Source organism: Lontra canadensis, unplaced genomic scaffold (assembly GCF_010015895.1).
Source record: "Lontra canadensis isolate GAN:19392208 unplaced genomic scaffold, GSC_riverotter_1.0 scaffold15, whole genome shotgun sequence".
Classification (NCBI taxonomy): Eukaryota; Metazoa; Chordata; class Mammalia; order Carnivora; family Mustelidae; genus Lontra; species Lontra canadensis.
Window position 1 is genome coordinate 25,150,583 of NW_022631009.1, and position 19,384 is coordinate 25,169,966.

Here is a 19,384-nt window from a genome sequence, read left to right on the forward strand (position 1 = left end):
TTGGGGGTGGGTGGCTGGGCATGACGGGATGGGGGAAAGGGCAGGGGTGTAGGGGTGTAGGGGAACTCTGTGGTTTCTGCTCAAGTTTGATGTGAACCTAAAACTTTTCTTAAATATAAAGTCTATTTAAAATGAAAAAAAAAAAAAACAGTCCTAGAATGAGACAATACTATGAAGATACTAAATGCTACTGAATCATATACTTTAAAACGGCTAATTTTATATTCTGTGGATTCTGCCTCAGTTTTGTTTTTGTTTTTTTAAAGAACATATACTAAAAGTGAATCCTGTGGTGAACATCATACTTCTGCCTATGCTGGTTCACTGCTGGGATTCAGACATGGGCAGGCCTGCCTGGGGACTCTGGGGGACTGAGCCCTCACTGCGAAAAAGATCTGCTCCTACCAGAAGGGAAAAAAAGCACACTCTGTCTGCTAAGTCATGGGGAAGGGTGATTCCAAGACTAAATCTGTCTCTAATTCCCACCTTCCCCCATGTAAACTTGTCCTTGGAGCCTACTCATGTGCCCTTTCTTTGAGTATCAACCCCCCAACTCTGCCTTGACAGTGAAATGTTCTGTATGCCACTGAATAGTGCTGACAGTCCCAAGGAGTAGGGCTGCTGACACATCCTGGGGTGGGGGGTCTCACCCCTTACATCGAAAACTGTGCTCTGGATTTCCCCCACACTTCCTCCAGCCAGTGCACTCCCTCTCCACGCCACACTACTTCTCCCTAACCTATGTTCATAGAGCTTGCTGAAGGCTTTGGTAATAATGGAATTACATCATTAAGCAAGGAACATGACTGGACGTCAGGCGTCACATTCCCTGAAGTCCTAGGTCAAATCCACCCAAGCCAGTCTCCTGGCAGAGGCCTTCCTCTGGCCCTAGCTCAGCACCATGCTGCTCTGGCCTGTTCCCTCAGAACAGCGACCTGTTGCCAATTTTCTCTCTCTCTCTTTGAAGTCTAGAAATGTCCCAACTTTCCCCCTTCCCTTTTCTCCTGGACTGACTGAGAAAACCAAAGGTCAGTAATCATCAAGCACAGGATAAACTAGTAGTGAAAACCCCACATTCTTCCAGAGAAGGAAATGCGGAAAAACAACCACACCAAACTCCACAAAAAGTTCACCTCATTAGCAATTGGAGAAATACCAAATGCAGCCTCCGTTTCATACCTGTCAGACTGTTAACACAAGTCTTGGAATTCCAGCCATTGGGAAGAATATGGAACAACAGGAGCTCTGTCCCAGGCAAGTTGGGAATACTCAGGTGAAATAACAGGGCTAATTGCCTAGAACAGAGCTAATACTCACTGTTGCCAGCCTCAGTATCCCTCCACTCCTTTTTACTTTATAAAGCAGAGCAGATTAGCTTCTCTTTTAAGCAGCAGGAAAAGGAAGGTCTGGCCTCAACCTTCCTATACTCTCTTTGACAAAGCAAATTCTCCTTGGGATGGCTCTGCCGCATCCCCTTAGGTAGCCGGCAGAAGGGTCAAGCCTGAGCCTCCTCCTGCCTTTGCACTGCCTCGTGGATCCTGGGGCTCCTACTTTGGGTCAGAGTCACCAAGGTGGGTAATGGGATTTCTAGCTACTCTTCATGCCAGGGTTCAGCAGTAGGACTTTGGCCCTGGGCATAGCGGGGTCACCAATGAAAACTGGAGGAGTTGTCTGTTCTCCAACATCAGAGGTGCTTCTGTGACAGTGTGGGGGGCAAGTGGCAACTCATACCTTGGCACCATGCCTGTGATGGCCTTTAGGTGGCTCCCAGAAGTGGGTCCCTTCAGGGCACAGAATAGTAACAAGGACATGCATGCAGATCTCAGGCAAATCAGGTTGTTCATCTCAGGTGGATAAGGACACCCTCCCTAGGGCTTGGGGAAAGGCCCCATATGGAGGGAAACAATGTCAGAAGCAAAGACCCTGATGGTGATGAAGATGATGATGTTGATTCTCCAATTTTATGCCCCACTGCCGTGGCCTGGGGGACCACCAACAAAATGCCAATAAATCAGATAATCCTCTGTTTGGGGCCAGTTCTGTAGAACTCACATAAATCACTGCTTCTCAAAGGGAGGTCTTCAAACTATCAACATCAATATCAGTGGGAAATTTCTTTAAATATGGGTGCTGAAGTCCTAGCCTAGGCCTCCTGAATCGATATCTTTGAGGCAGGGACCCAAGAACCAGCTTCTTGAGGAATTTCTCAGGCGATCGCATTTCCCCACCTTCAGGAGAGACCTTCTCTGTGAAGACGGTTGTGCCTCTGACAACAGAGGGCTCCGTGGTCCCAGCTCAGTCCTCTCCCCGATGGTCAGGGAGCCCTTGTATCACGTGATTCAAGAATTTTTTTTTTTGAAGTTTTTTTTTATTTATTTATTTGACAGACAGATCACAAGTAGGCAGAGAGGCAGGCAGAGAGAGAGAGGAGGAAGCAGGCTCCCTGCTGAGCAGAGAGCCAGATGCGGGGCTTGATCCCAGGACCCTCGGATCATGACCTGAGCCGAAGGCAGAGGCCTTAACCCACTGAGCCACCCAGGCGCCCCTCAAGAATTGTTTTCAGGTGCATCCCATCATCTAAACATAAGATCCCTGTGTCAAAATTCCTTTTAAGGGGCTTTGCTTAGAAAATGTCTTAGAGCAGTCCATCAGGGAGGATATTCACATCCCTAAAGGGGTGTCAACACCGTTTTTGCTTTAATTGTGATTTTGTGAAACATGAGATTCGGGATATATCTTAGCACAGTTTGGTCCCTTTTATCCTGGAAGCCACGCTTGTGATTTGTCCGCTTAACCTATATATCAGATAGACGCAGGAAGGGACTGGGGTTGTGTGCAGTTTCTGACTCCTTTGCCCCCGTCCTTGCCCTTACCGAGGGGCTCTCACAGAGGCAGGCTCCAGGTCAACTTGGCTTTTAGAGCTTATATAGTGTTACCTGGATTTTTTCCGCATGTCCTCATGTCCTCTCTGTGTTTTCTCCCCTCATGTTCCTCCCCCAGCTTTTATCATAGTGTCTCAAAAGGTACTAACGCAAAAAAAAGACCCCAGTCGGGATTTTACACATTGGCTCCTATCTCTTGTTGCCCGTGGTTTGGAAGCGTTACCTAGTTACCAGGAAAGTCTGGCTTGGGCTCCAAGAAAATCAGTTTGACACTAAAAATGTAAAAATGTCAAATGCACTTAAATGTTTAGACAGGCCTGGCAGATGAAAAGTTCCAGAATTGGAAAATGGTACATGCAGGAAAGCTACCCAAAATGCTCAGATCTCTGCACTTAAACTTTCTCTCAACTCTGGTTTTTCCTTCCCCAAGCCTTCACTTGTCTTGTGTGTGGGCAACAAATCTGTCTCCTGCCAAACGTTCCTTTACCTGTTGTCAATGATGAAGCATGTCTGTTGCCTGTGAAAAAGAGGGAGGAGGACCTCTGGAAAAATAGGGACTTCCTATATCTTTTTATTTATAGAAAAGCATAGATAAAGAAGTGTTATGATTTGTAAATACATATGGCACATCTCCCCTGCTAAACATGTTTTCCACCACAGATCAAAGTTTGAGCCAGTTGGCCTGAGGTGGTGGGGCCCAAGACTTTGCATTTTTTTAAAGATTTTGTTTATTTATTATTTGAGAGAGATTGAAATAGAGAGAGGAGGGGTAGGAGCAGAGGGGGAGGGAGTGGGAAGGGAAAAAATCCCAAACAGAGTCCTTGGGGCTCGATCCCATGACCCTGAGATCACACATGACCAAGAGCTGGATGCTTAGCAGACTGAGCCACCCAGGCACCCCAGAGAATTTGCATTTTTAACAAGTTTCCAGGTGATGCTGATGCTGTTGGACTGGGGACCCCACTTTGAGAACCACTGGTCAAAGCAATGATTCTCAGAACCTTGGCTGCATGTGAGAAGCAGCCCCCCACCCCACAGGGTGCTTTGGAAAACTGACTGTGGAGGCCTATCTCAGAAGAACAAATACTAAGTGTCCCATCAGCACTTTTTAATCACTAGGTCTGTGGTTCTTAATCTTGATCACAAGTTTGATCAGTTGGAGAGCTTTAACAACCCTGCAGCCCAGGCTTCCCCCAGCCTCAGCCTTCCTTCTGCCAGATGTCAGTGGTTTTCAGAGCTCTGCGGGTGATTCACACGTGTAGCTCAATGGGGGACTTTCTCACGAAGACTCTTTGATGTGGGTGGGAGTGGCACATGCTGTTCACACCTACATAAATTTATTGGAGTGCCATGAAATTTTGGTTTCAAAAAAAGAGCCCATGCTTTAGGGTAAAAAAAGTATATATATCTGAAACCAGATATTGAGTCTTTGCTCTTCATTTTATATTTAAGAAAACTCTGTCCAGGAAGATGAGTCTTCTTTGGCGTGGTTTTGAGCTCACATTTTACAAAAGAAGAACAAGCCTCGTGTTTCCTGTGCAGTGGTTTTTATGGAGAAAGGATGCGTCTATAATTCCTTCTAGAATAATGTGTAGAGGGCCGATCTCTAGCCTATTTCCTTTCCCCATTGAGGACCTCGCTTGACCAGATTTCTTTCCTTTCTTTTGGGATAGCTTAGATGGGAAGTGTGGCATTGGTAAGATTTCATGTTATTGCTGCAAGCCTACATATAAAGCCGTGACCCCTCAGGCTTCAAACATTCCCCCTGCTGGGCTATGTCAAGGCCGGTGCCATGGGTGTCTATACTCTACAAGGCAAAATAGGATCCTCCGGAATGTAGCTGTAGTTTTGTTTTTTTTTTTTTTAGACTTTGAGACAGTTTGTTTAAGATAAGGGGATGAAAAATGGGCTGATGTGGGGTTGCAGAAGGAAAGGTTGGAAGAGTCGTCATACAGCCTCTTCCTCTCTGGGACACTGTTATCATGCCTCCCTTCAGACAACCCCGGGCATTGCCATTCTAAAGAGAAATTCCCGTTCACTTGTTTTCTTTCTTCCTCTAGATGATCCTAGATGGCTACTCCTTGGCCCAGGCAATTGTGGGATTAGGGGGGCAGTGGAGGGATAGGTAATAAGAAAACAGTGGCTAAGAGCTCAGACTCTGAGTCAAAGACCACTCCGACCCTTAGTGATCTTGTGATCTCGTCTTCATATTCTGATCTTTCTTTTTTATTTAATTTTTTTAAATGATTTATTCATTTATTTTAGAGAGAGAGCACACACGGTGGGGAGGGGCAGGAGGAGGGGGAGAGGGAGGGAGAGAGAATCCCAAGCAGACTCCACACTGAGAGCAGAGCCCAACACAGGGCTCAATCTCATGACCCCGAGATCGTAACCTGAACAGAAATCAAGAATCCGACGCTTAACCGACTGAGTCACCAAGGCAATTTAACTGATCTTTAAATTGGGTAAGAACAATGTCTCCTTCATATCACGATTATGACAGTTAAACAAGATAATGCAATACTTTCAGAAAGAGTTTCTACAGGCCTGTCTCAACTTCTGAGTCCCATTACGTGTCCTTAACCCTCTTCAGCCAGTTTTCTGTCCCCGAACTCTCCACGGGCATCCTCTGCCTTTGTCTAGGTCACCAGTGGTCTGCACGTAGCAAAATCCAGGGACCGCTTATCAAGGACCTTCTTCTTTAGTCCATGTGCAGTGCTCAACATGGCTGTCTCTGCGTCTTCCTTGAAACATTCTCCTCTCGGGGTCCCCCTACCCTCCTTCCTCCTCCTTGGCCTCTCCTCAGCTGACTTTGTCAGATCCTTCCGCTCCTCCCTTACCCCCCTTCCCTCCTCCCTCCATTTTCCCCCAAAGTGATACCTTGTCTAGTCCTAAGGCTTTGAGTGCCATCTGGAAGTCAATGATGCCCAAATCTTTATCACCGGACTTGACCTTCAGGAATCCCACACATTGGTATCCAGTTTCCTACAGGACATCACCACTTAGGTGCCTAGTAGTCACTCCATACTCAATATGCCCAAGACAACTTTTCATTTGTGCTCTCCCACCTCCCTACCCCCCAACCAGAAGGCCTGCTTCCCAGACTTGCCTTTAGGGGTTATCTTAGGTTTTTCCTTCTTTGCCACCCCCTGCCCACTGCCATCATTTAATCCATGGCCTGTCCTGTCAACTGCAGCTCAAAACCTACCCCAAATCCACCCCATTTTTCCATCTCCCTCCACCCTAACCCAAGCCCTTTTATCTCATTTTGGAACCACTGTCATCACCTTACTGTTCTCACTGCTCTTTTTCCTCCCCTCTTTCATCATTCTCCTGTCCTGGCAGGAGCGTGCCCTTGCCCATGACCTCCACAACCTCACCACATACCTCCTCTTCCCATCCATTCAGTCAAGGCCACGTGGACCCTGCCACTATTTCTCATATGGGCTAAATTCACCCTCCCTTCAGAATATTTGCTCTAGAGATTTCCTCTGCCTGAACACTCTTTGCTCTGACAGGGCAAACAGTCTCAGCCTCTCCCCCAAAAGCACTCAATAGTTGAAAACAAAGAGTACAGACATTTTTTTATTATTTGCCACTTTAGACCATTTATAGCACGGCTGCCTTTCTTTATCTGGGATGATTGGGAGCTGGACATAATCTCTGCTGAGAGAGAAATGGACACTCAGGCAGACACATTTCCTGTTGATAAGGTAATGTGATACCAACCTGAAGAATTCTGTGAGGTTATACAGTTCATGACCCAGAGTGACTCATACCCCACCCCGAGTTTGGTGCAAATCCCTTCCTGGTACCAGTGGGAGACGTCCGTCAGTAATTTAATCAATTGCACCATTATTGTATTGCTGTCATGTCATGTCTTGCTGAAATTTACTCCCCATCCCTCAAAAAAAAAAAAAAAAAAAAAAAAAAAGCCCCACGCAGTCTCCTAACCCCTGAAACTGACAATGCCCAATACCTCCAGAAGAGACTTTGTAAGGAAAAATATGAGGGTCACAAAGGCTGAATGCAATTCTCTTTTCTACAGGGAGACACAGAGGAAAATCACAAAGAAATGATATGACAGTCCCTGTTGTTCTTCTGAAAGGGGCTCAGTGCACACTCCATATTACCAGAGGTGATGGGTGAAGCCCGGAGGCCTGCAAATGCTTTGATCCCCATTCAGCACTGCTGCTGTCTGTCTGTGACTTTGGAAGCTCCCTTTCCTTGGGCCCTAGAGTACGTGGTTGCACTTCAGGTCGAGTCATGGGCCACTGGGGGCACACATACCATGCTGGGCGTTTTCAGATGGCTGCGTGTCTGCCCCAGGAAGTAAGAGAGGCAACGTAGATCAGTCATCCACTCCATGCGGGCTGTGTGGCCAGTACATCCGCCAGCCCATAGGGAGCCCAGAGTCCAACAAAGACTAGGGAACCCTCTGATAGAGGGCATGTGACCTCCTGATTAGCCAAGACGTTCTGAAAAGTCCCCCAGGGTTTGAGGCATGCCTTATGGGCCACCCACCCTGTGTTACCTTTGCTCTACTTTACTGACCGAGGCATCAGAGACAAAACCCGGACTTCGGGCAGTAAATAACACACCACTCCCAGGCAGGGTATTCTGAGAATAAGCTGAAGTTCTAAAATGACCACAGGAATGATTTGGATTTGCATACAACGCTAGGCTCATGCTCTAGTCCACACATGGGCAAATCTGGATTTGCAACTACCGTGTGAAACCCTCACGTGTGTATTTTTTTCCCTTCATTCTGAATTTTTCTAAAGAAGAGAAGCAATAGGGAAGAAACAGACAAGAGTAAAGTGAGACTAATGCCCACAAGATTTTTCATCTCAAAATATCAATGACCTGTTGCCTGATAGCAGCCCCAGCTGGGCAAGGGGGCTCCGAGAGGGGTCTGTTCAAGTCTGAGTCTTACCTCCGTGGTGGGTACAGCAGTCCTTGTCCTGCCCTGCCCTTGCTGATGGGAAATTTCCCTCCCCCAACACTCCTGCCCCGCCAGGAGGGCCCCTCCGCCAGCCCTGGCCGTCCCCTTCCACATTCTGAGGACGCTCATCCACTGATGGTCAGGAGCAACAGCTCCAGCTTCTCCGTGCCTACTACAGTTTGGGACAGCCCTGACCACGCTACCTACCTTCTCTCGAGTCTAACACTCAAGCAGCCCACTCAGATAGGGGCTGTTACCCCCACTCAACTCACGGGAAACAGGCAAGAATGGTGAAGTAACTCTCTATGTCTCCCAGCTTATCCATGGTGAGGGACCACTTGCCCCAGCTCTCCACTCTGCTCTCTGCTCCATCCTCCCTCCTCCTCTAGGTTTACTCCCTACTCCCCCACTCACACCATTCTCCTCATCACATCCTGCGGGTCCAAGTGTCCCCTGTCCCAGAAAAAGTAAAGAGGAGTCCAGCCTTAGCCTGGGGGTTCCTTTACTTCAAGTCACTGTCCTGCCACTCTCCTTCCTGTCATTTACTTATTTAAGTATTCTTCAATGAGACAGATTTTGATAGATGCACACGTTCTATGCTGACTTTGTGACTGGGAGAGTGAGGCTCTCAATATCAGTAGATTAATTCAGATTAATCCAGGAAACAGAACCATAAGGAGGAATGCTTAAAAATACACATTCAGGACACCATCTCATCCCTGAATCAGAATTCCTGCAGCCACAGTACGTCTCCACATGTGTGTGTGTGTGTGTGTGGTAGTTATACTTAAGTTCTACATTCTTAGCAGATTTCAAGTGTACAATACAATATGGGTAACTATATATTACACTATAATAATTCTCTATTTAAATATTTATTCAAGGGAACAACAGTGGTTAAGAGAACAGGCTCTGTAGCCAGACTGCCTAGTTTGAATTGTGACTCTGGCGCTGTCCAGCTGGGAGACCTGGGGCGTGTCCCCTAACCTCATCTGTAAAGTGGGGATTACTAGTCAACCTCAAAGGCTGAATATTCTCTAATATACATTTTTAAAATATGTAACTATCAGGACGCCTGGGTGGCTCAGTCGGTTAAGCATCTGCCTTCGGCTCAGGTCATGGTCTCAGGGTCCTGGGATTGAGCCCTGCATCGGGCTCTCTGCTCGTCCTCTTGCTTCTCCCTTTTCCTATGCCCCTCCCCCCACTTGTGTTCACTCTCCCTCTAGCTCACTCACTCTCTCAAATAAAGAAATAATATCTTTGGGCATTTGGGTGTCTCAGTGGATTAAGCCTCTGCCTTCGGCTCAGGTCCGGATCTCAGGGTTGAGCCCTGCGTCAGGCTCTCTGCTTAGCAGGGAGCCTGTTTCCCCGTCTCTGCCTGCATCTCTGCCTACTTGTGATCTCTCTCTCTGTCAAATAAATAAAAATAAAATCTTTAAAAAAATAATATCTTTAATAAAATAAAATATCTAACTATTCACCTAAAAAGTATTTTTTCATACACCACCTAAAATTATCTTATAAAATGTCAGTTGTCCTTATGTCTTTTGGGGATACGCTGACGTTATATAAAATAAAGAAAAGGAAGTAAGTATGCTCAGAGTCCTCCCTGAGCCCAAGAGGAAGGCAGTGTGACACTCATGTGACCCACCAGTGACTCCAAGCAGAGCTGTCTGGCCCCCAGCCAGCAACAGCAGAACAGCCCTGATGTTTCTGCGAGCCCACAGGGCCTTCCAGGGCCTGTGTGGTGTCTGCCCACTCCAGTCCATCAGGTCCTTCCTGAATTCATTTAAAATGGCTCTGCCAGCAGTGTAGGCTATGAAGTCCTCCCTGGATAAGATGGATTCTGAGGAATCAGTTTGTTTCCCTAACCCAATTCTATGTTTTCACCCCAAACTCCTTTCAAATCTTGAAAGCCCTTGACCAAGCTTTTCAAGCTTTGCTAATATCATAAAGGTATTAATAAATAATATAAATTATTTTACTCTCATAGTCAGCAAGCTTTGGAAAATCTAAGCAGGAAGTAGTCAAGGGAAATCCAATCCCTTCATCACAGGGGAGAAACAGTTTGCAGCTTCCAATTGTGAGCATTTTAGAGGTACTGAAGATGTTAAATGTTAGGCTGCCATAAGCCACTTTCTCGCTTTCAACATATGTGCATAAGGTAAGAGAAATTTTGAGTTATTTTTGAAAAATGTCCAAAGGAACATTTGGGAAAAAGGGTGATGAGAGCATCCTTGAGAGCGGGGAAGGTGGAGGCTCGCCTCACACTGCTGGCTGCCAGCTTTCCCTCAGGTTCGGTGAGCTCCTTAGCAGAACATTCGGTTCTCATGGGTAAGCAAGGATGATATCTGAGCTAAACTAGAGGCCAAAGGCTGCAGAAGGCCAAGGTCCATGCTTCCTAATTCTTTCTCTATTAAACTCCTGCAGAACTGTCCATTATCTCAGAGGCAAAAGAAAGTTTTTTAATGAATTGATTACAACATGGTTTTAAATAATAAAAATAGTTGTGTTGGAAAGATCATATTCGCATATATCTATGCATAGAGAGAGATTTGAAACATGTAATCTTAGTGCTCAAAGAGACTTTAGTTTAATCCTCTTGTTTCATCAAGGAAGAAAGGGCACAGAAAGGTTGAGTGACTTGCCCAAGGTCACACAGTAAATTAGTGCTAGATTGGAGAGAACCTAGGTCTCCTGATACCATTCCAGGAAGCTTTGCTCTCCAGTGCATGGATAACAATGCACATGGCCCAGCTAAGTCAATGGTCAAGTCTAAAAATGGAAAATATAAGGATATGGTTGAAGAATAATTATTCTTATAAGCTCTTCTTATGAAAAGTAAAGATTGATCATTTTTTCCTTTCCTTGATAAGGGTCGAATGGCAAGGAAATCAGTATAGATTTTAAAGCATAAGTAATAGCACAAGTTATAATAGACTTTAAATAGTATATCAATTAGTAACAAAAGTAGTATTTTTTTTAATGTTTTTAAATATTTTTAAGGTTTAAAAAGTGTTTAAAGTTTGTAGTTCCTAGTAGGAAAACATTATCTGAATGAATACCCTAATGGCAACAATTGTAGAATGTTTCAGTTGCATGGGGAGCAGAGGGATAAGGATTCTCTTCACAGCACCCCAGCTTTCTTCATGAGAAGGTCGGAGGTACACTGGTTTGTATTATTGCGACATCCATTAGGTGATCGAAGTTGCTTTTCCTTCAGCAAGGGCTTTATTTGTCATAAGGGCATTATGCTTGACCTCTAAATTTGGCTGATAATTTACTGATGAGATTCATAACCTTTGGGTTGCTCTGATATTTTGACATATTCGCTGGGTTCTGGGCCACATCCTGGAAGGCCACCATAACTTCTGGATCCTGCATGGCTGCAAGAACTTCCGGATCACTAAGAATTTCATTGAGCCCAGGCATTCCTGCCATTCCAGGCATCCCCCCTGCCATTCCAGGCATTCCTCCAGGAAAATTACCAGGCATTCCCCCAGGAAAGCCGCCTGGGAAAGAGCCATACTGAGCTCCTGATTCTTCCTCCCTCTGGGCTCTCTCATGTTCTTCCCGAGCCTTCTTAACCCTTTCTATTCTTTCTTTGATCTCTCGCTCTTCATGTTTTCGCTCATATTTTCTCCGATGTTCAGCAAGTTTCTGGGCCCTCGGCTGAACTTCTTTCAGCATTGCACTAGCGTCTTCATCATAATCCAGTTTACAAGCAAGGGCAAGATCATGTGCGGCTTCTTCCCAATGGCCCAGAAGTCTGTGTGCTTTCCCTCGCCACTTATAAGGCTGAACTGAATCAGGATTTATTTCAATAGCTCTGTCACAGTCTCAAATGGCAGCATTTGGCTTCTGTAATTTGATGAAGACACTGGCTCTCTTGGCATACCGAATGGCCAAGCGAGGATTTAGTTTGATGGCATCTGTGAACAAGTCAACGGCTTTCTGTAGTTCACCATCATTTAGGGCATCAATGGTAGCCACTTTTTTATCATTTGCCTGATCCATCATTTCCTCGGTTATCTCTACATTTTCATCTCCCATTTCTTGAGGGGCATCGGTATCTGGTTCAATCACACCTTCATTGTCAATTTCTAGATCACTCTCCTCACTTGATGGTTCATCTGTCTTTATGTTTTCCTCCGCCTTCTTACTATCTGGTTTTTCTTCCTTGATACTGTCTTCTGATTTAGTTTTATGAGTGGCAGGTGGTATTTTACCCCCCACGCTCTCCACCCACTCCCTCAGGAAACGCATTTCCTCGGTGTGCAGAACGCTTGGATCCTGCTTACACATTTTCACGAAAGCCCAAAGCTCACTAACTTTGCGGGGGTCCATGGTCCGGAGGCAGTGGCAGGCGGCAGGCGCGGCTGAGGTTGCGACCCGATTCCAGGCGTGGGTACTAGCTCAGCGTGATCGTGTGGAAGGGGGACAAAAGTAGTATTTAACAAAAGGCACTGAATACCATGTGCTCTGTGCTTATTACCTCACTCGATCTTCATGGTATCCCTATGCCTATGAAATCAAAACTATTCTCATCATCACTTTAACACAGAGAAAACAGTTTTATGAAGATTGTCCAGTGAAACGGCCTACACTATAGATGGTCAGATGCCTTGATTTCGTTGCCTCACTTTAATGAAAAGTAAGAGCTAGGAGCTCAATCTGAGAAGCCAAGGGACTTAAAGTCTGTCACAGCACAGGGAGCGGAAGTGCCCTTTTTTTAATGTTCTTGGCTAAGTTAAATACATAAACAAACTCATTTAATCCTTCTCAGCAACCATAAGATCTAGTTACTCAGGTTTCATTGGGTCCATTTCACAGATGTGGAAACTGAGCAAAGAGAGATCAAGTAACTTAACGGAAGTAGAGTCAGGATTCAGTCCTAGTTCTGCTCGCTTCTGAGTCCATGCTGACCATGCTCTACTTCCTCCTGATTCTCAGTTCTTCCATCTGGGAAGCGGGTGTTACAAACTAATCGTTAAGGACTCTACTGTGCGGTGCCAGGTGAACGAACGCACTTTGTCAACTATTAGGGGCTGTGGAGACACTATTATTCTGTGGCAATGAGATGGAAAGAAAAGGTTTGTTTGGAACTGTAGCATTTAAAACTTGGTTTTCCCTGGAACAGTTGCTATTTTTTTCCCCCCTAAATTCTGGGTGCTAAAATTCTGGATGCCTCCTTGCAGTTTTCCTTCTGTATACATTACTAAAATATGTATGAAACCCCAAGATGCAAATTCAGCTTTCTAAAGAAAGCCATCACCAGTTAAAATACTTTGTCAGATTGATGAAGAGGAGAGTTAAAAATCAAAACAGCGAGCTAGCTCCCCAAGGGTCATTCCTGTTGACCTTGGGATTCTAAAAGAATGTAATTAAAGCAGGGCCTGTGCAAGTTTCCCACCAGATTTATGGACAGAAACTTAAATACCTCAGCAATTCTGCCCGTTGTCAATGACCTCCATGGTAGAAAACATGAGTCTGAGAGGGCTGGGGGTTGGGGGTTGGGTGGAGAGGTGGGAGTGAGGGTGGGGTGGGAGGCGGGGGATGGGGGGCTTTGAGTGTCCACAGCAGCTGGGACACCACAGCCCCGAGAGTGAGAAGGGTCTTTCTTGCCAGAGGTGCTTGGACATCTTTGTTCCCATTGGAAGGTACAGCTCTTCAATTAAAAGGTCAAGGTGTGAGGGAAGAAGACCTAGCCGCCCACAAATATTTTTTTTACTGTGCTCTATGTCCCTAGGCCCATCGCTTGAAATGGACACTTTTTGTCTCCATTTTGACCCTCAATTCCGCTCCCCCCTCACCGCTAACATATATTCACAGACCCATGGTTAACTTTCAAACTCAAACGGAACTCTGGGACATTTGTTGTTTAAAAAATCATCAGTTCCTTAGAATTAGTGCTAATCAAAGCCCAATAGTGACTTAATGTCTTAAAATCACCACAGTGAGATATTTCCAAATTCAGCCTCCAGAGCCTTCACGTGGTGGAAAACAGAAAGCCTTCAACTCCAACCCAGATTGTCACAGTACAGGTAGTATGTTTTAATTCAGGCAATTGACCTGAAGCCTGGTAAGTATCCAATCCTGTCTGTTTCCCGTTTTTCCGGTTTTCAAGATGTGTTCCAAATGATACTTCCATGGTAATCAATACAAATAAGCAGTTAACCAACTGAAAGACTTCCCACAGGGAATATGAGAATAAGGACATGGGAACACGGCTGCCTTGCCTCTGTGAAATGGTTTTTCATAGATGTACCTAAATGGGGGCGTCGGTGCGCATCCTTACACACATACACAGGGCCCACCCACAACCAAATTCATCCAACCCAACCAAGTAAGTTCATAGTAAGGCTAGGACCCTCGCCGTGAAGAAGAGCGAGGCAGGGGAGCCCTCAGGGGTGGAGGGGCAGCTCCCTCACACGTCCCCTGAAGCCAACTTCTTTAGCATCGGCCAAGTGTAAGTATTCAGATAGGTGTCTTAAATCCTTGCACAGATCTTTAGTTTAAAGTGGTTATTGATTTTCTCCATAAGCTAATTGGCAGATTGAGTCAGGGGGGCTGCTACAGGAGCTTCGAGGGAAGGAGCCTGCATACAGATGGATGGGCAAGCAATTCCACGTCTAGGATTTGAGTGAAAGAATTGAATACGGGGGCTCAAACACACGCTCGTATACAAATGATCACTGCTGCGCTTATCCCAACAGCCCAAGGGCAGAAGCAACACAAATCTCCATCATTTGATGAATAGATAAACAAAATGTGATATATATATGCGTGTGTGTGTATACACATATACGTGTACATATATGCATGTATACATCTATATAATGATATACTATACAGCCTTCGTTTAAGTGGAGTTCCAACACATGCTACAATATGCATGAACCTTAAAAATGTTATACTTACCGGGGCGCCTGGGTGGCTCAGTGCGTTGAGCCTCTGCTTTCGGTTCAGGTCATGGTCTCAGGGTCCTGGGATGGAGCCCTGCATCGGGCTCTCTGCTCAGCAGGGAGCCTGCTTCCCTTCTTCTCTCTCTGCCTGCCTCTCTGCCTACTTGTGATCTCTCTCTCTCTGTCAAATAAATAAATAAAATCCTTTAAAAAAAAAGTAAAAAAAAATGTTATACTTAGTGAAAGAAGCCAGAGACAAAAGGTTACAGACTGTTAGATTTCTTATAAAGGGAATCAATCAAAATGAAAACATTTTGGAACTAGATTTGGAACATTTTGGAACATGTGAATGACTAAATGCCACTTAACTGTTTGTTTTAGAATAGTCAATTTGAGGGGCGCCTGGGTGGCTCAGTGGGTTAAAGCCTCTGCCTTCAGCTCAGGTCATGATCCCAGGGTTCTGGGATCAAGCCCCGCATCGGGCTCTCTGCTCAGCGGGGAGACTGCTTCCCCCTCTCTCTCTGCCTGCCTCTCTGCCTATTTGTGATCTCTGTCTGTCAAATAAATAAAATCTTAAGAAAAAAAAAATAGTTAATTTGATGTTATGCAAATTTTACCTCAATAAGAAGGAAAAAAAAAATGGCCAGGGAAGGAGATACAGATCCCATGACAGAGGAAGACACTCTGCTCGTTACCAACAGTCCCTTCTCCAGCTCCGGGCCTCTCTGCAAAGGGCCGCCCCTCACTGAAGATCTCCCTGATTTGCTGTGGGGATGTAGCCCTGTGGGAAACTGAGAAATCTCTTCACTCTCCCCTGGTCCAGCCCATCAGGTGCCTTGCGGCCATCTGTCACCCCCAGCCTGGCCCTCAGCCTTCACAGCCACTGGCAGTCTCTGCCCCCAGCGGTTCATCTCAGGGACAGTTTGCCAATTCCGGGCACACAGTGGATGCCTAGCCCCCCCCCGCCCAAGAGGCTGCTTAACTGCTAACTGCTTTGTCCCAGCAACCACCAAGGGGCCCAAGCATGAAAGGGTGGGCGAGAATTTTATTGTATTTTTTTAAAGATTTTATTTATTTATTTGACAGATCAAGGGTAGGCAGAGAGGCAGGCAGAGAGAGAGGGGGAAGCGGGCTCTCTGCTCAGAGACAATCAAGCACTTTCAGATTTAAGGTAATGAAAATTAGGTTGTTGCCTTTGCTTGGGTGTCCCAGAAAGTAGATCCTGAGACCAATGCATAGGTGCAGATAATTTGGGAGATGATCCCAGGGAGGTGTGAAGAATGGCACTGTGGAAGGAGGAACCAGGGAAGAAGGACTGCCATATGAGGGTACATTACCAAGCTGGTCCCCACAGCAGGGTTCCTGCTGCTCCCTGTCGCCTGCTATACTTTCACAGGAGCCTCAGGCCGAGCATCATCTCAGAACTGCTGGTCCTGATTACGCAGGGGAGGGAAGTGTTTGTCCATTTACTCCTGCCGCCCTTGGATCTAGTGCTTATGCTTCTAAGCCGCACATGCATGAGTGCCCAGCGGTTTCCTGGGGGCATCTCTCCCGCTGGCATTAGAGAAGGCCAGGGCAGGAAAGTCTGTCTGCATGGAACCCGTCTGAGCAACACAGCTGGAGCAGGAGTGAGGCTAAGGGACCCACGCTGACACCAGGCATATGTGCCACCAGGGTCTTAGGAGTGTGGGACTTAAAGAAACAAACATCTGAAATGCTCACCACCGCTTCTGCCAGTGGCCGATGTCGCCTGGCACATGTTTCTGCCATTCACATTTATCCCTGCCCATCAGTAAGCCATCACAAATAAGCTTTGACTTTGAACTTCCACTCAGTCTTCCGTTATTGAGGGAGCATCTTCTCGTGACCAGCAGAGGCTCTAGGAGCTGGGCCACGTGGCAGGGACCAAGATCACAACACAGACAGACAAAATAAAATTCAAAATAAAGAAAAAAGAAAAGTATCAGATGGGTTAAGGGCAGGAAATTGTAAAGGGGTGGTGTGATGAATTGTGACAGTTTATCTTGTTGCCTTGAACGGTTAGGCAGGTCTGGTTCCTGTCTCCAATAGCTTTGGGACTCTGTCACATTTTCTTTAAAATCCATTTCAATTGCTTAGTCAGGCACGATGGCCTAATTGTAAGGGTTAATATTTTTATTTATTTATTTATTTATTTTTAAAAGATTTTTATTTATTTATTTGATAGAGATTACAAATAGTCAGAGAAGCAGGCAGAGAGAGAGGAGGAAGCAGGCTCCCTGCTGAGCAGAGAGCCTGACATGGGGCTCGATCCCAGGACCCTGAGACCATGACCCAAGCCGAAGGTAGAGGCCTTAACCCACTGAACCACCCAGGTGCCCCAAGGGTTAATATTTTTAAAACAGTTTCCTGATTCTTAAGATTTCATAAGATTCTATGACACATACCAATATCAATGTTGTCTTCTTTGGCGAAATGGAAGAGCCATTCCCTGTTCACGGCTCTCCCTTGACTATCTCATACACACACACACACACACACACACGCACGCACACACATCACATGTCCACCCGACTTCCTGCTGTTTCTCACATCCACTCCTCCTTCCAGTTTTCTCGAACTCCGTAGCATGTGTGCTCCAGGCTGGCACCAAAATTTGTCCAGGCTCTGTCAGCAGACCCCTGATGACTGTCCACATTTTGCTTTGCTTGCCAGCCTCATTTCTTGGGATCTAGAAAAATTGTCCTCTTTGTAATTTCCACTCTCTGGTTCTGATTAAGCCCTCTAGAGACCCAGTGAATAAACATAGGCTTTCTACCACACAACTGTACTTCCAAGGATTAGATAAGACAACACTACTTCTTTGTCTTCTCTCCAGTCTGCCCCTCCCCATTCCTCACCTTTCGTATTGTGTCATGGCTTCCAGACCCTTCATCCTGGGAACCCATAGTTTGTATTGTTTGTAAGGTGTGTCCAAAACTGAGCCCAGTATTTCAAGTGTGATCTGAAAAAAGCATGGTGGTTCTCTCTCTTCCTTTGAACTAAGAAGATTTTTATTATTTTATTTTATTTTATTAAATTTTATTTATTTAATTTTTTGAGAGAAACAGAGGGAGAGGGACAAGCAGATTCCATGCTGAGCACAGAACCCAACATGGAGTTCAACCTTACAACTCTGAGATCATGACCTGAGATGAAATCAAGAGTTGGATGCTTAACCAATGGAGACACCCAGGCGCCCATAAAACTTTTTTTAAAAATCGATTTTTAAGAGTGCAGTTCTGAGTTTTGACAAATAAATACACGTGGGTAGCCACCAGCATGATCAAGATATAGGACATTTCCATCACTCCAGAAAGTTTCCTCATACCCTTTCTCACCCCAAACCTGCCATCAATAGTTATTCTGATTTTTATGACCATAGATTCGTGTTGCCTAAATCAGAATTGCACACACTTAGCATCACATAGAATGTACTCTTTTGTGATTGCCTTCTTTCAGTCAAAACACTGTCTTTGAGACTCATTCATGTTGTAGGTGTCAGCATCCTGTCCTTTTCTATTGCCTAGTAGTATTCCATTGAATGGATGTACCACAGTTTAGTTCCTCTTATATTGATGGACATTTGGGTTGTTTTCAGTTTGGAGCTAGAAACATATAGTTTTTTAGACCTTTGCTTTTATTTATCTTGGGTAAATCCCCAAGAGTAGAATTTCTGGATCATAGTGCAACTATCTAAATTTAAAAGAAATTGACAAGTAATTTTCCAAAACGTCTGTGCCAGCAATTTGCGAGCACCAATTCTTTGCTCCACATTCTTGCCAACATTTAGTATTAGCAATTTTTTTCACATTTTACCCAGTCTCATGGGTGTGAAGTCATTGTAGTTTTAGTTTGGATTCATTTAAGAAACTCAATCATCTTTCATGTACTTATAGCCTTTTTCATATCTTCCTCTGTGAAGTGCCTTGTTAAGTCTTTTGCCCATTTTTATTGAATTGTTTATCTTTTTATTACTTAATTATAGGACTTATTTATTTTTAAAGTTTAAAAAAAATTTTATATTTAAGTAATCTTTACACTCAACTTGGGGCTTGAATTCATGGCCCCAAGATCAAGAGTCATACATTCCACCAACTAAGCCAGCCAAGTGCCCCAGGAATCTTTTAAATTCTCTGGATATGAGTCCTTTATCAGATATATGTATTGTCAGTATTTCTTTCAGTGTGCACCTTATCTTTTCATTTTCTTAATGGTATCTTTTGATGAGTAGAAATGATTGATTTTTCTTAAGTTCACTATAACTCCTTTTATAACACAGTACTTTTTTTTGTCCTAAGAAATCTTTTCCTAACACATAGTTGCAAAGATATTGTTTTAGATTTCCTTCTAGAAGCTTCATATTTTTAACTTTTATGTTCAGAGGTTTCTGTGATCTGTGTTGAACTAATTTTTTGCATATAGTGTGAGGTAAGGGTTAAGGTATGCTTTTTTCCATACATTTATCCAGTTCTCTATCTCCATTTATCTTAATGAATTTCTTTTCCCCTGTTGAATTACCTTGCTTGTTGATAATTTCTTTTTCCCTGTCAGATGACAAACATTTCCAAATCCTTGTTTCTCTCTCTCCATCATCATTTAAAAATAAGTTCTGTACATTTTGATCTTTTTCA

At 44.8% G+C, this 19,384-nt stretch overlaps 1 pseudogene; it reads right to left on the minus strand.

Moving 5' to 3' along the window:
* Positions 1-10,812: 10,812 nt before the first annotated feature.
* On the minus strand, positions 10,813-12,261 carry LOC116868406 (annotated as a pseudogene).
* Between the last annotated feature and the right edge of the window lie 7,123 nt (positions 12,262-19,384).